This window comes from Neomonachus schauinslandi, chromosome X (assembly GCF_002201575.2).
Source record: "Neomonachus schauinslandi chromosome X, ASM220157v2, whole genome shotgun sequence".
Classification (NCBI taxonomy): domain Eukaryota; kingdom Metazoa; phylum Chordata; class Mammalia; order Carnivora; family Phocidae; genus Neomonachus; species Neomonachus schauinslandi.
Window position 1 is genome coordinate 44,637,607 of NC_058419.1, and position 16,513 is coordinate 44,654,119.

Here is a 16,513-nt window from a genome sequence, read left to right on the forward strand (position 1 = left end):
AAAAGGACCACATTTTGTATGATTCCATTTCTATGAAATGTCCAGAATAGACAAATCTGTAGAGATAGAAATTACACTTGATCTTAGCCAAAAGGCCGAGAAGCAATATAGAGATAGAAATTAGATTAGTGGTTGCATAGGCTTGGGAGCTTGGGGAGAAATAGGGAGTTACTTCAAGTAGGTTTCCTTTAGAGGTAATTAAAATGTTCTAACATGGATTGTAGTAATAGTTGCACTATTCTGTGAACATATTAAAAACAGCATTGACTTATACACTTTAAATTGGAGAATTAAATGATATATGAATTATATCTCAATAAAGTTTTTATTTAAGAGAGATCGATGAACACATGGCAATAGAAACTATTGAAATTGCATCACAGTAAAAAATAAATGAGGAGTGGATCAATATAAAGCAGTATAACTGGAAATAAGACTCAGACAAAGAAGAAAGTGTGTGAGACAAAATATATATTGAAAAATATAATGGCTGGAGTACCTGGGTGGCTCAGTCAGTTAAGCGTCCGACTCTTGATTTTGGTTCAGATCATGATCTCAGGGTTGTGAGATCAAACTGAGTGCAGAGTCTGCTTGAAATTCTCTGTCTCCCTCTGCCCCACCCCCAGCTCACGCTCTTTCTCTCTCTTTCTTAAATAAATACAACCTTTTAAAAAAGAAAAATATAATGGCTGAAATAGTTCTAAATTTTATGATTATTATAAACTCACAGACCCAAGAAGCATAATAAACCTCCAGTAGGATAAACAAAAAGAATGTCACATCACTCCCATGTTCACTGCAGCATTATTTACATAGCCAAGCTATGGAAACAAACTAAATGTTCATCAATGGATGAATAAAGAAAGAAAATGTGGTATATATACACAATGGAATATTATTCAACTATAAAAATGAAAGAAATCCTGCCATCTGTGACAACATGGATGGACCTTGAGGGCATTATGCTAAGTGACATAAGTTAGAGAAAGGCAAATATGGTATCATCTTACTTATATGTGGAATATTAAAAAAACAAAATACAAAAACCCACCAAACTCATAAATACAGACAATGGATTGGTGGTTGCCAGAGGCATGGGGGGGGGGGGGTAAGTGAGCAAAATGGGTGAAAATAGTCAAAAAGAAGTCAAAACTTCCAGTCATAAAATAAAAATGTCCTAGGGATAATGTACAGCATGGTGACTATAGTTAATAATACTGTATTGTGGGAAAAAAGAATGTAAAACATCTCATTCTTATTTTGATTACATGTTGAAATGATTGCATATTGTATATAAGGGGTAAATAAAATGTTATTAAAATGAAAAAAATGCTGTATTGTGTATTTTAAAGTTGCTAAGAGAGTAGATCTTAGAAGTTCTCATCCAAAGAAAAAAATCTGTATCCTGTCCTCATTGGTCAGTTTCCCCACTGAGCTGGTGGAGTGAGGTTTTAGCACTTTGTGAGCAAGATGATTCACTGGTAGTTGTTGGAAGTGGTTATAGGGAAAAAAAAGAATGGGCATGACAAAGAAAAAAATTGTAACTATGTGTGTTGATGAATGTTAACTAGACTTACTGTGGTATTATTTTGCAAAAACTAGTATCAAATCATTATGTTATACACCTGGAACTAATATAATGTTATATGTCAATTATATCTGCACTTAAAAAAGAATGCCACATCAAAGTACATCATAATCAAAATCCTAAAAAGCAGTTACTAAGAGAAAATCTGAATAGAAACCACAGAAAAAGCTTATGTTATAGACAAAAATATAAATGTAAGCATGACTCCACACAACATCAGAATTTACAAGAAGACAATGAAATGACATCTTTAAAAGACTGAAAGAAAAAATGTAAACTGAGAATCTATATCCAGTGAAAATATCCTTTAAAAATCAAGATGAATAAAGGCTTTTCTCAACAAACAAAAGGTCAATGTATTTGCCATGGTGCTACTATAAGAAATATTAAAGGGAGTTTTGAGGTGGAAGAAAAATGACATCTGCTGGAAATGTGCCTTTACATAGAAGAAAGAAGTATACAAGAAATGGCATATATGTGGTTATATACATAGGGGGTTTGGAGACCAAAGAAGAGCTAATTTAGCAGTTCAAGCTCAAAAGCCAACTGCTGGCAGAATTCCTTCTTGCCTGGGCGAGGTCAGTCTTTTGTTTCATTCAGGCCTTCAACTGATTAGATGAGGCCCACCCACATTATGGAGAGCAATGGCTCGAAGTCCACCAACTTAAATGTTAGTGTCATCCAAAAACACCCTCACAAAAACATTCAGAATAATGTCTCAGTCAATAGTAGAACCTACCATGGGAAGGAACAGTTAGAAAAATAGTTTATTTCAGGGTGCCTGGATGGCTCAGTTGGTGGAGCATGTGACTCTTGGTCTCAGGGTTGTGAGTTTGAGCCCCATGTTGGGTGTAGAGACTACTTAAAAGTAAAATCTTTTTTAAAAAAGAAAAATAGTGGGCGCCTGCGTGGCTCAGTCGGCTAAGTGTCTGCCTTCGGCTCAGGTCATGATCTCAGGGTCCTGGGATCGAGCCCCGCATCAGGCTCCCTGTTCAGCAGGGAGCCTGCTTCTCCCTCTCCCTCTGCCCCTCCCCCCTGCTTGTGCGTGCTCTCTCTCTCTCTCAAATAAATAAATAAAATATTAAAAAAAATATTTGACTTAATATTTTAATATGAAGGCTTTATTCCTCCTCTAACCAGAGTGTACTTTCTGTGCTATCTGGACTTGCATGAATAGCACTTACAGAGTATGTTCTCTGACTACAAAAAGTTAATTAGTTAAAAATAAGAAATAAAAGATATCTAGAAAAAAACACCAATGTTTTAAATGACACTTGTGAATAATCCATGGGTCAAAAAAATTCAAGCCAAATTAGAAATATTTCAAACTCAGTGATAACATATTAGATTGGAGGATGTTGTTAAAACAATGCTTAGAGGAAAATCTGTACTTTTAAATGCCTATATTAGAAGAGACATTTAAAATTGATGATCTAGGGCGCCTGGGTGGCTCAGTTGGTTAAGCGACTGCCTTCGGCTCAGGTCATGATCCTGGAGTCCCTGGATCGAGTCCCGCATCGGGCTCCCTGCTCGGCAGGGAGCCTGCTTCTCCCTCTGACCCTCCCCCCTCTCATGTGCTCTCTCTCTCTCATTCTCTCTGTCTCAAATAAATAAATAAAATCTTTAAAAAAAAAATCTTTAAAAAAAAAATAAAATAAAATTGATGATCTAAATTTCCATCTACAGAAGTTAGAGAAAAAAAGGATATGGTATCCAAAGTAAATAGAAGCAAAGAAATAGTAAAGTAAGGCAGAAGACAATGAAATATAAAACTGATTTTTTTAAAAAGCAGAAAAAACAAAGCCAAATATTGGTTCTTTGAAAATACTATAAGATCATTAAACTTCTAAGAAATGAATCAAGAAAAAAAGAAGTCACAAATTACCAATATCAGGGTTGAAATAAGGCTAGCACCACACTTTGTACAGACATAGTAAGGAAATATTGTGAGCAACTTTATGCCAATAAAGTCACTGACACAGATGAATAGATGAAATGGTAAAATTACTTGAAAAGAAAAGCTTTCCAAACTAACTAAAGAAGAAACAAAATTTGAGTAAATTTTTTTAAAAGGAGGAAAAATATGTATTTTGCAAAAGAATCAGATTCTGGCTTTAACATATTCATGTGTTTGTAAACTGATATTAAAATGCTCTCAAAAATGTTATTTAGGAAGGCACAATTTGGTAACATCAATTTTTCATTTATAGCTTTTTCTAAACAAGATCCCAAGAAACTGCCACTTTAATTTTTCCCCTCCAGTATTTTAAGTACTTCAAGGTTCAAACTGAACTGTAGGTAAAACTCTCATCCTCAAACTTAACTAAACTAAGAGTTAACAATACACTGGATAGTGAGTGGAATATGAAAGTACAGCCTACTTTATCAAAAGAGAAAAGTTCTTATGGTATTGGGTTTAGAGATTAGTAAAGAATTTGGGACAAAAGCTCTCATGACGGTGGAAAATTAGAGCTCTTGAAGTGGGTGGGCTTTTAATATCTAAGCTATAGAAATTAAATGCAGAAATATGAGATAACATTATAGTATCCTGAACATCAAAAAGTAACAGCTAAAGCATTACAAATAAGGTATGGTGATAACTGAGTTAGAAGAGCTCAGTTATCACTCTAGGCTAGAAACTAATCAGTAAAACTGTAATTTCTAATTTTAAAAGGTTTGACTTCATATTTAAATTTTTTACAGTATATAAACTATATACAATGTTTTCCTATAACAAACTATAATGCTCAAGTCTATAAAAAGAACAGTTAATTTCAGAAATGCTCAAAAGCCCCACTACTCCCCTTTCTCCTATTTATAAAAACCAACAATTTCAAAAATACTTCCAGCATAGAAATGCTCAGTGGTTCACCGAAAATGTCAAGCCCATATAGGTAGGCAGTTTCACATAATCTATTATGCTGTATTCTGTAATATCATATGGTCAAATACCCTACTGATTTATGAACATTTTTCATGGGCAAGAATAATTAAAGAAAATGGGATCAAGTTGACTATGTTGCTATTCACTTTGAATACTAAATTGTGCTTGCATCCTAAAAGTTCAAATGAGCTGCAGTAAGAATAAGAATATAAATGCCCATTTGTACCATATACTAAAAATTAAAATCCTAAAAATAATAGAATGAAAATTAATTATGTTAATTGACAAATTAAAGATGAGAAGTAATAACAATTGGTGATGGCATATTTTAATCTTCTGTTAAAACTCTGAAGTTGTATTAAATCGCTAACCAAATTGAAGTAGAGGTAGACTCTAATGTCACTCCTTTCATGTGTCAGACTTGGGCCTCTCACTTTAACCTGTATGCATTTTTCCCCAATTATATAAACATGATTCAATTTGAAATGTTATGATAGAAAAATTAAAGGATCATTCAAATGGGTTGTTTTTTTTTTTTTTTACAAAATTCTTAATTCCTAGCTAAAGAAAAGGTACTTATAAAAATGTACATAATAATTCAATGTTCTTCCTGGGAGTCATAAATATATTTATTTTTCCTTCAACCATAGGAAAAAAGAAAAGTGGAGAAACTGCAAATATTATGAACAGTCATGTAATGAAGACACTGGAACGTATCTAGTAGAATAACATTTTGCCTTGGTGTCTGTCTAGTTTTCCTCTTTGAAGGTTACACATAAGCTCTGATTCATATTAAATTACCTACTAAAGCAGACTTACATTCTATTAAACACAAATCTATTTCCATTCTAAATCACATACAGGTGCTATGTGATCAGAGGGATGGGAAACACTAGGTAAGGCCTGGTGGGTGGTAACTTCGTCATGACTAGGTAATGGAAATCACCTGTCCAACCTCTAGAGCATTTAAGTCAATGAAAATGTAATCCAGACATCCATTAAAGCCACCAACGTAATTTGAGTAAGCAGGTTCACCACAAGCACTCTCAGTTTGAAAAAATGGGTAAGGGACATGTTTCACCGTTCCTCTTCCCCATTGACAACAAAATGATACATTCCTGTTGATGGGGTACTATTAAAGTGTCCACAAAACATAAGTGGTATGCCAGGATACAGGTCACACGAGACATGTCTAATATGAGCCAAGACTACTGCCATTTGAATGAGAGAAATGTACCTACCTTTTGGATGCCAGCAGAGATGGGTATTAGCAACACCCTTTTAGAAGAGCCCTTTGTGACTGAAGAACAGAAACCTAGAGGACAGAAGATCTCAGGAGCACCCTCTTCTGTGCAAACAGGTACAAACTAGGTTCTCCAGCAGTTCTTTGTGAAGTGGGTTGGACTCCAGGGCTTCATGGAAAGAAATGTCATGCTGGCTAAGGAGAGTGAATTTGGTCTTTCTGTAGAAAGTAGCCAGGCCTTCCTGCTGCTTGATTCTCAACACGCCCTCCAGCCCCAAGGCCTGGAGGGCCGGCACCAAGCCGTCTGTAAACACGTTGTGATCATCCTCTTGCAAACAGATGAGGTCAGCTTTGTAGCCCGTGAGTTTCCACTGGGTAAGGTTCTGGCGGTAGTCCAGCTCCAGGGCATAAGGGGCACAGTACAGGTACAGGACACTCCTCGAAAACTCAGTCTGGGCGTACGTGTCAGCCTGGAGGTCGTAAGAGACCGTGCGGATGACAGAGTCATCCGTCACCTTCTTGGTGTAGAGATGCGGTGGTCAAAAGTGCACGTGCCAGGCCCAGCCTCCACGGGGCACACACTTTCAAACTCCCGGCTTGGCCTGAAGCGCTGCCCATTGCCTGGGGTGCAATGAAGCTTGAGTCCGGAGCCCGATGTCGGCATTGGACGGCGTGTGGCCCCCCTCGTTCACACCCGTCTCCGTCCAACTAGGAGAGGGTGAAGAGGAAGACAGTAACGAGGGCCCCCGCCCTCAGGCTCTGCCGCTCCGGGTGTGGCTTCCTTGTGCCAGCGGAATAAGGAGCTGGCGGGATCCCCAAGTTCGAGGCTGATCCTGGGGCACACCAGGAAGCCGGCATAATGTGGCGTGGCAACTGCAGCTCGTGAAGGCGGACGGGTTGCGCTCCACCTTGTACTTGACGTCGCCGATCTGCAGCACCGCGCTGTCCACGTGGAGCACGTCTTCAGCCGCTGCCCGCTGGCGGTAGTACAGCTTCACCACGGGCTCGCAGGCCGCAGCCAGCTCGGACCCAGGCCCCGCACCGGCCACGCTGCCACTTGCATTTGGCCGGTTCTTCCTGTTCTTCTTGGCAGCAGCCGCCTTAGGGTGGCCTTTGAGGGCACTGGTTGCAAGCCGGCTGAGGGCCCGACCCAGCGGCTCGCTTTGGTCGCGCTGCATGTTCTTGTGGCTGCCGTCGGCCAGCGCGAACGACAGGCTTAGCTTGGGCTCCGAGGCCACACAGCGCACTACAGCGAGCTCCACGGAGCCCGCCGCGGTCTCAGTCGCCGCCTCGGCCCGAGTGTGCCGCTCTACCGCTGTGCGGACCCCACGAAGCGCGGCGCGGGAGCCCGGGAGGGTCCATATGAATGTGGTCCAGCGGCCGCCAGGCGTCAGATCTGAGTAAATTTATATCTATAAAATAAAATAAATTCATAACCAAAAAAATTTCTCACAAAGATTGTACTGGTGAGCTCTAGCAATCGTTTAAAAAAGAAATACTGCCAACATTACACAGTCTTTCAGAAATTGGAGGATACAATGCACTCTGCAACTAATTTTAAGATACAAGAATAATCTTGACAATAAAACCTGTTATGGATATTATAAGAAAAAATTATAGACCAATATACTCGTGAACCTATATGCAAAAATCCCCATAAAATTACTAGCATATAATATCCATTGATGTATATATAAAGATGAGTACCAAGTGGAGTTTACCCCAGGAACATAAAGTTGGTTTAACATTCAAAAATCAAGTAGTACACTCTACTTATTTATAGAGTCAAAGAGAAAAAACATATTATTATTTCAATAGATGTATAAAAATATCTGACAGAAGTCAACACTCATTCATGATTTAAAAAAAGAAAATCAGGGCCCCTCGCTGGCTCAGTCTTTAAGCGTCTGCCTTCAGCTCAGGTCATGATCCCACGGTCCTGGGATCGAGCCCGCATCAGGCTCCCTGCTCTGGGGGAAGCCTGCTTCTCCCTCTCCCACTCCCCCTACTTGTGTTCCCTCTCTCACTGTCACTCTGTCAAAAAATAAATAATACAATCTTAAAAAAAAAAAGAAAATTAAGTTTCTTCCCCAGCTTTTCAGTCCAGAACTGATATTATACTACAGGCAAGATATTCCTTCCATTGTCAACATTCATGAGGTGACATGTGATGAGGTCTACTTGAGTTTAAATTTATTTGCATTAGTACTTATATGCAAAATAGACCCCAAAGTTAAAGACCACATGACTTTAGAAGTGACTCTAAAAAATAAAATGGCCCTTCTTGGGAGACTAGAACAAAACATCCATCCATAGTTCTAAGAAGCCTTATCAGCAAAGTAGCCCCTTATGAATTACACCTCAATAAAAACAAGTTGGTGTGTTTTTAAAATTTTTTTGTTTTGTTTTGTTGTGGGTTTGTTTGTTTGTTTGTGGGGTTTTTTTGGTGTTTTAATGGCTTAAGATGTCCCCATCTTCTTCTAAGTAATAGGATTCTCATCCCCAAAGGGTTTTTTTTTAATTTTATTTTATTATGTTATGTTAGTCACCATACAATACCCAGAGTTTTAAAGGAACTCTTGATCACTCAACTAGAAACTAACATTCCCCAGCCTCTTTGCAGCCAAGTGTCTTTGTGTCCAGTTTCTTTGCAATGGAATACAAGATGTGGAATGTGCAACTTCCGTACTACTTTTTTTTAAACCAATTTCTTTTTTTCCTATTCTCTTGAATTTATTTCTTCAACATACATTATTTTCTTTTTAAAATTATGTTCCAGTATTTAAAAGAAAATTGTTTGCCTACTACTTTCTCTTTCCTCTTTCCTGTGTCCCTGAACTCTGACAAAGTGTAAGTAAAACACTCTAGGAGATAGCAGAGCAACAAAATAAGCACTTGACCTCATACAGCAGACAAATCCACCTGTCCAAAAATCCCTTTCTATCTCTGGACTATTTTGTATGGGAGAAATATATTTCTCTCTTGTTTGAACCATTGTATTTTGGGGGTCTCTATATTATAGTGGCTTATCCTGTATCCTAAATAAACTTGGGAAGGAAGTGATAGATTTTCCAAGTGGAGTGGAAAGGAAGATTTTTCCACACTACTTTTTTCTGGTGTGGAAAAATGAAGTTAAAATAAATTCATGATGTATGTTCTGCACATGTTCCCTAGTTTGTTATTTACCATTTTTGTTCCTGGTGGTTTTATGTATAGAATTTTTTTGTTTTGGGGGTGCTTGGCTGCTCAGTTGGTAGAGCATATGACTCTTGATCTTGGGGTTGTGGGTGTAAAGATTTACTAAAATATAAGATCTTTTTTAAAAAGATTTTTTGTTTTAATATTTATAATATAAGCATATTCAGAAATAAGGATAGATTATATTCTTTTTATTACATTCTATGTTTACACATGTATATACAGATATATGTATATTAGAGTCCCACTGAGCACACTGTTTCTAATCTACTACTTTTCTATTATTTAAAGTGTAAACCCTGAGAAGTTTTCTTTATCATTAAATACATTTTTATGGCATATTTTTCTTTCTTTTTCCTAACTTTAATTATTTATTCATTTATTTATTTTAATTAGGCTTTTTATTTTAATTCCACTATAGTTAACATAGTGTTATATTAGTTTCAAGTATACAACATAGTGATTCAACACTTCCATACATCACCTGGTGCTCATCACAACAAGTGCACTCCTTAATCCCCATCACCTATTTCTTTCATCCCCCCACCCACCTCCCCTCTGGTAACCATCAGTTTGTTCTCTAAATTAAGTCTGTTTCTTGGTTTCTCTCTCTCTTTCTTTTTTCCCTTTGCTCATTTGTTTTGTTTCTTAAATTCCACATATGAGTGAAATCATATGGTATTTGTCTTTCTCTGACTGACTTATTTCACTTAACATAATGCTCTCAGCTCCAGCCATGTTGTTGCAAATGGCAAGATTTCATTCTTTTTTATGGCTGAATGATATTCCATTGTATATGCAGCATATTTTTCTTGTTTTACAGAACTTAATTATACCAATATGCAATAATCTGTTTAAGCCAGCTAATCTATATTTTTTCATTTTTTGCTTATATTTTTGCTTATTTTTTTCCATTACTTTGCTTGTATTTGTTTTACTACTATGAATATCTTTATGTGTAAGTCTCTAAACACATGTATGATTTTTTCTATATAATATAATGTAAAAAATTATTACATCAAAGAGTATGAACATTTCTAAGACTTTTTAATAATTACTGTCAAATAGCCCTCTAGAAAGAATGTACCAAGTTACATACCCACCAATACTGTGAGAATTTTTTTTGTAAGCTTAACAATTTACTATAAGAAGAATGATGTCAGTTTGTTTTGCATTAAGGGAACTTTTTTTTTTTTAAGGTTTTATTTATTTATTTGGCAGAGAGAGACACAGCGAGAGCGGGAACACAAGCAGGGGAAGTGGGAGAGGGAGAAGCAGGCTTCCCGCCGAGCAGGGAGCCCGATGTGGGGCTCGATCCCAGAACCCTGGGATCATGACCGGAGCCGAAGGCAGACGCTTAACCGACTGAGCCACCCAGGCGCCCCTAAGGGAACTTTTAAATAAAGTATAAAATACATATGTAAAAGTCACCAAATCATGAGTACTTAATTCAGTGAAGTTTTGCAAACTAAAACCATTTAACCAGTACTCAGAACAGAAGAAAAACCCCCAGACCATTACCAACACTGTAGAAACTCTGTTCCAGTCATTATTCAAGGATGCCACTACCTTGAATTCTAATATCAAAATTTTGCCTGTGTTTAAACTCGTAAAACTCATGTACATTACTCTTTTTCACTTTGGCTTCTTTATCTCAACATTAGGTTTGTGAGATCCAGCCATACTGCACGTAGTTGTAATTTGTACATTTTTATTACTGAATAACATCCCACTGTGTAAATATGATAATTATTTATACGTTTTCCTGATGAAAAACATTTAGGGGACGCCTGGGTGGCTCAGTGGGTTAAACGTCTGCCTTTGGCTCAGGTCATGATCCCAGTGTCCTGGGATCAAGTCCCACATTGGGCTCCCTGCTGAGCAGGGAGCCTGCATCTCCCTCTGCCTGCCGCTTCCCCTGCTTGTGCTCTCTCTCTCTCTCTCTGACAAATAAATAAATTTTTTTTAAAAAGAACATTTGGGTCTCTGCAACATAAAAACATAAAAAATACTATTATAAACATATGTGCAAATGTTGTTTGGTAAACCAATGCACACATTTTTATTATGGGTATATCTAGAGTGAGATTGCTTGGTCGTAAACTATACATATGTTTACCTTTGTTATACTGTGCCAAACAGTTTTTCAAAGTGGTAGTGCCAGTTCCTGTTGTACCACATCCTCATAAAATACTTGACAGTTTCTGTCTTTATTATTTTAGACATTCCGAGGGGGAGGGGGAGGGTGTTTAGTGGTATGACGTGTTGGTTTTAACTTGTATTTCTCTGCAAACTAATGAAGCTGAACATATTTTCACAATTTTTTTAGACTTATTTATTTGAGAGAGAATGAGAGAGAGAGAGAGAGAGCATGGGGGGGGGGGAAGGTCAGAGGGAGAAGCAGACCCCCTGCTGAGCAGGAAGACCCATGTGGGATTCGATCCTCGGACTCACTCCAGGATCATGACCTGAGCCAAAGGCAGTCGCTTAACTGACTGAGCCACCCAGGCGTGCCTATATTTCCACAAATTTATTAGACATTAGGATGTTCTAGTTTTGAAGTGCTGTTTGGAGGTGTTTGCCCATTTTTTAATTGGATTGTCTTTTTAAAATTTATTTTTAAGAATTCTTTTTTTTTTTTTTTAAAGATTTTATTTATTTATTTGAAGAGAGAGACACAGCGAGAGAGGGAACACAAGCAGGGGGAGTGGCAGAGGGAGAAGCAGGCTTCCCGCCGAGCAGGGAGCCCAATGCGGGGCTCGATCCCAGGACCCTGGGATCACGACCTGAGCCGAAGGCAGACGCTTAACGACTGAGCCACCCAGGCGCCCCAAGAATTCTTTATACATTATAGATATGAGCCATTTGTCAGATATATGTGTTCCTTATATCTTTTCCTAGTTTGTGGCTTGCTTCCTTATTCTCTTAATGGTGTCTTTTGATGAACAGAAGTTTCTGATATTAATAAAGTGCAATGTACAATCATTTTTATCCTTCATAATTAGTGCTTTTTGTGTCCTCTTTAATAATACTGCCTATTCAAGAGAAACAAAAGCAAAAATGAACTATTGGGACTTCATGAAGATAAACACCTTCCACACAACGAAGGAAACAATCAACAAAACTAAGAGGCAGGCTACAGAATGGGAAAAGATATTTACAAATCACATATCTGATAAAGGGTTAGTATCCAAAATCCGTAGAGAACTTACCAAGCTCAACATCCAAAAAACAAATAATCCAGTTAAGAAATGGGCAAAAGACATGAATAGATACTTTTCCAGAGAAGACATCCAGATGGCTGACAGACACATGAAAAGATCCTCAACATCACTCTGCATCAGGGAAATACAAATCAAAACCATGATGAGATATCACCTCACACCTGCCAGAATGTCTAAAATTAGCAACACAAGAAACAACAGATGTTAGTGAGGATGCGGAGAGAGGGGAACCCTCTTGCACTGTTAGTCAGAATGCAAACTGGTGCAGCCACTGTGGAAAACAGTATGGAGGTTCCTCAGAAAGTTAAAAATAGAACCACCCTATGACCCAGCATTTGCACTACTAGGTATTTACCCAAAGGATACAAAAATACAGATTCCAAGGGGTACATGCACCCCGATGTTCAAAGCAGCATTATCAACAATAGCCAAACTATGGAAAGAGCCCAAATGTCCATCAACTGATGAATGGATAAAGAACATGTGGTATATGTACAATGGAATATTACTCTTGCCATTCACAAGGAGGGGATGGAGCTAGAATGTATTATGCTAGGCGAAATAAGTCAGAGAAAGACAAATACCATGTGGTTTCATTCATATGTGGAATTTAAGAAACAAAACAGATAAACATATGGGAGGGGAAAAAAGAAAAAAGAGAGAGGGGAAACAAACCATAAGAGACTCTTAAATATAGAGAACAAACTGAGGGGTGATGGAGGGAGGTGGGTATGGGATGGGCTAGATGGGTGATGGGTATTAAGGAGAGCACTTGAGGGGCACCTGGGTGGCTCAGTGAGTTAAGCGTCCGGCTTCAGCTCAGGTCATGATCTCAGGCTCTCTGCTCAGCGGGGAGTCTGCTTCTCCCTCTCCCTCTGCCCCTCCACCCCCACTTGTGCTTTCTCTCTCTAATAAATAAATAAAATCTTTTTTTAAAAAGAGGGCATGTTGTATGTAACTGATGAGTCACTGAATTCTACTCCTGAAACTAAAATTGCACTGTATGGTAACTAGAATTTAAATTAAAAATTGAAAAAGAGAAGAATACTGCCTACTCCAAAGTCATGAAGATGATTTTCTGTGTATTTCTGTCATTCATGTAGAATGACATTTTAATCTTTCCCATTTAGATCTGCAATTCATTGGGAGTTTATTTTGTGTGTTATTTAGGGTAGAGTCGACATACATTTTTTTCACATATGGATATCCAACTGATCTGTTACCACTTTTTAGGGAAAAAATCCTTTCCCCATTTCACTGCAGTGTCTAAATCGAGAGTATGTGTAGGTATGTTTCACAGGCCTGCGCATGTATGCGTGTGTACACAAATATGTTAATCTTTGAGACAATATCACACTATTTATTAATAATTTATGCACTATAGCATTGTGTTAAGTTTGGTATCTACTGGTGGAAGTTTTGGTGCTCCCTTCTTCAAGGTTCTCTCGGCTACATTTGGTTTTTTGCATTTTCATATACATAGTTGGAATCTGCTTGTCAACAAAAAATAACTGGCTGAGATTTTTATATGGATTGCATTGAATTTATAGATCAATTTGGGAATAATGGACAACTTTAAAATATTGAGTCTTTCAATCCTCTACACTTATTTAGGTCTTCTTTAATGTTTCTCAAAATTATTTTATAAATTTTGGTGTAGAGGTCTTGCAAGTATTTAGATTTATTTATAGATATTTGATTTTTAATAAACTTTATTGGGATATAATTTACATACAATAAGATGCATACATTTTAACTATACAGTTCAGTGATTTCAACAAATGTATTCGCCATTGGAGTCACTATCCCATCAAGACACAGAACATTTCCCTCAGCTGAGAAAGTTCTGTTATTTCCCCTTTTACACACAGAGAAAAATTCCAACCTTCAAGCCAGGCAAACACTGATTTCATCCAATTTGTATCAATATAAATTAGTTTTGCCTCTTCCAAAATTTTATATAAATGGAATCAAACAGAATGCACTCTCTTGTGTCCGATATCTTTCCCTGAGTATATTTTTTGAAATTTATCTATGTTATTGCTTTTACCAGTAGTTTGTTTCTTTTTATGCCTTTGTAGTACCCTAACATATGAATACATCACAATTTGTTTATACATTTACTTGTTGATGGACATTTGGATTGTATCCACTTTGAGGCTATCCTAGATGAAATTGCCATGAACATTCCTATGCAAATCTTTTTTAAAAAAGATTTTATTTATTTGTCAGAGAGAGAGCACAAGCTGGGGGAGTGGCAGGCAGAGGGAGAAGCAGGCTCCCCGCTGAGCAAAGAGCCAGATGCAGGACTCCATCCCAGGACCCTGGGATCATGACCTGAGCTGAAGGCAGACGCTTAACTGACTGAGCCACCCAGGCATCCCCCTACACAAATCTTATTGAGGAAATATGGTTTGAATTTTGTTTGGGAAAATTCCTAGGAGTGGAATTTTTTGGATATGTGGTAAGTGTGAGTTTAACTTTTCAAGAAACTATCAAGAAGCCTTTCAAAGTGGTTGAACTTCTCACCAGCAATGAATGAGGAATGAGATTTCCAGTTGTTCCATATCTTCAAAAATGCTTGGGATTGTCAGACTTTTTAATTTTAGCAATTCTGATGGCCATGTTGTGGTATTTCATTGTTTTTGTTTGTTTGCTTTACGTTTTCCTGATGATTGATGACACTGAGCATCTTTCCATGAGCTCTTTGGTGATTTGTACATGTACTTTAGTGAAATGCTTGTTCAAACCTGTTGATCGTTTTTCATTGCACTGTTTGCCTTATTTTGAATTTTAGGAAGCCTTTTATATAACTTCTGGATACAAACTTATTGAAAATATTTTTTCTCAGCTTCCCACCTCATTTTCTTAACCATATCTTTCACAGAGCAGAAGTTATTAATTTTAAATTCATTGTCTATGTATACTCCATTACTACACTACCTTTATTACTGCATCTTCAGTCTGGAAATCAGGTAATATAATTGTCCACATTTGTGGGTTTTTTTTCAAAATTATTGTCTATACAAGTCTTTCTCATTTCCATATAAATTTGGGGGTAATTTTGTCAAGTTATTCAAAGATGCCTGCTAAAATTTTGATTTTGACTGCACTAAATTTATAGATTAATTCGGAGATAATTGATAACAGTACTGAATTTTCTGATCCAGGACCTTGGTCTTTCTTACATTTATCTTTATATTATATCTTTAAATCTATATTTATCTATCTATCTAAAATACACACAATTTCAATTTCCAATTGTTCATCACTAGCATACAGGAATACATTTTTTTTTTTAATATCCATCTATAGCTGCAACCTCACTGAATTAAAGGACTAGTTCTATAGTAGGTTTATTGTAGGTCCCTTAGGATTCTCTAAATACACGATATGATTTGCAAATAAAGACTTACATATTGTTTTTTGAACCCAGAAACTTGTGAAGGAATTTTCATTGCTGCTGTTGTTTTAGTTCTGAAAATTCATCAAGACTCTGCTGCACTACTGACTCATTGGCACCTCATGGAAGGGCCTCATGTATCTAGGGGCCCCTAACAAGAGGGGCCATCAGCTGTCTTGTCTTTTTCCAAGTTCTAAAAAAAGAAGCTGCCTGTAGAGTCTATATTTATATAATGATTTAGCAGAAGAGACAGGTGGTTGGGTTTTCCCCCCAACTTTAATTCTAATTTTCAAATTAAAATAATAACTTTTTTTTTCTTTTAAAAAAGTATATTGGAACGCCTGGGTGATTCAGTTGGTTAAGTGTCTGCCTTCGGCTCTGGTCATGATCGGGGGTCCTGGGATCAAGTCCCCCACCCGGCTCCTTGCACAGCGGAGAGCCTGCTTCTCCCTCTGCCTGCTCTGCCTGCTTGTGCTCTCTCTCTCTCTGACAAATAATAAAAAAAATACATAAAATCTTTAAAAAAAGTATTAATTTTGGGGGGCTTAACATAAAAGGAACAAAACAGATATTAAGAATTTTTTTTAAATCCACTCTCCTGGACTCTTCCTGACACATCTTTTCTACGCATTTTAGTGGAGGGAAAATGGAGAACACTGGTAGCCGAAAGGACAGTAAGTGGAAGAAGGCATATCTTTGGAGCAGAGCAGAGGAAGAGGCAAGGCCCCAGAGAAGAACTAGGAACGGCCAACAGGTCCCTGAGAAGATACTGCCCTTCCCCAGCCGCAGAGAAAGGCCCAGGAATATACAAAGAAGGGAGAGCCACGGAGCCCAGGCTGGTGCTGTTAAAGACGCGGCAGCAGAAGGGAGCTGTGCTGGCCAGCCGGCTGTGCGCCCTCGCGCGGGCTGAAGCCGGCACGGGATGGGGGCGGTGCCACTCGCCGTGACGAAGGCCTCACGTGACCCGCCAACG

The 16,513-nt window shown here is 37.9% G+C and overlaps 2 pseudogenes; both read right to left on the minus strand.

Moving 5' to 3' along the window:
* Nucleotides 1-107, minus strand: LOC123323566 (annotated as a pseudogene).
* Nucleotides 108-5,309: 5,202 nt separating this feature from the next.
* LOC110581285 lies at nucleotides 5,310-10,539 on the minus strand (annotated as a pseudogene).
* Nucleotides 10,540-16,513: the final 5,974 nt, after the last annotated feature.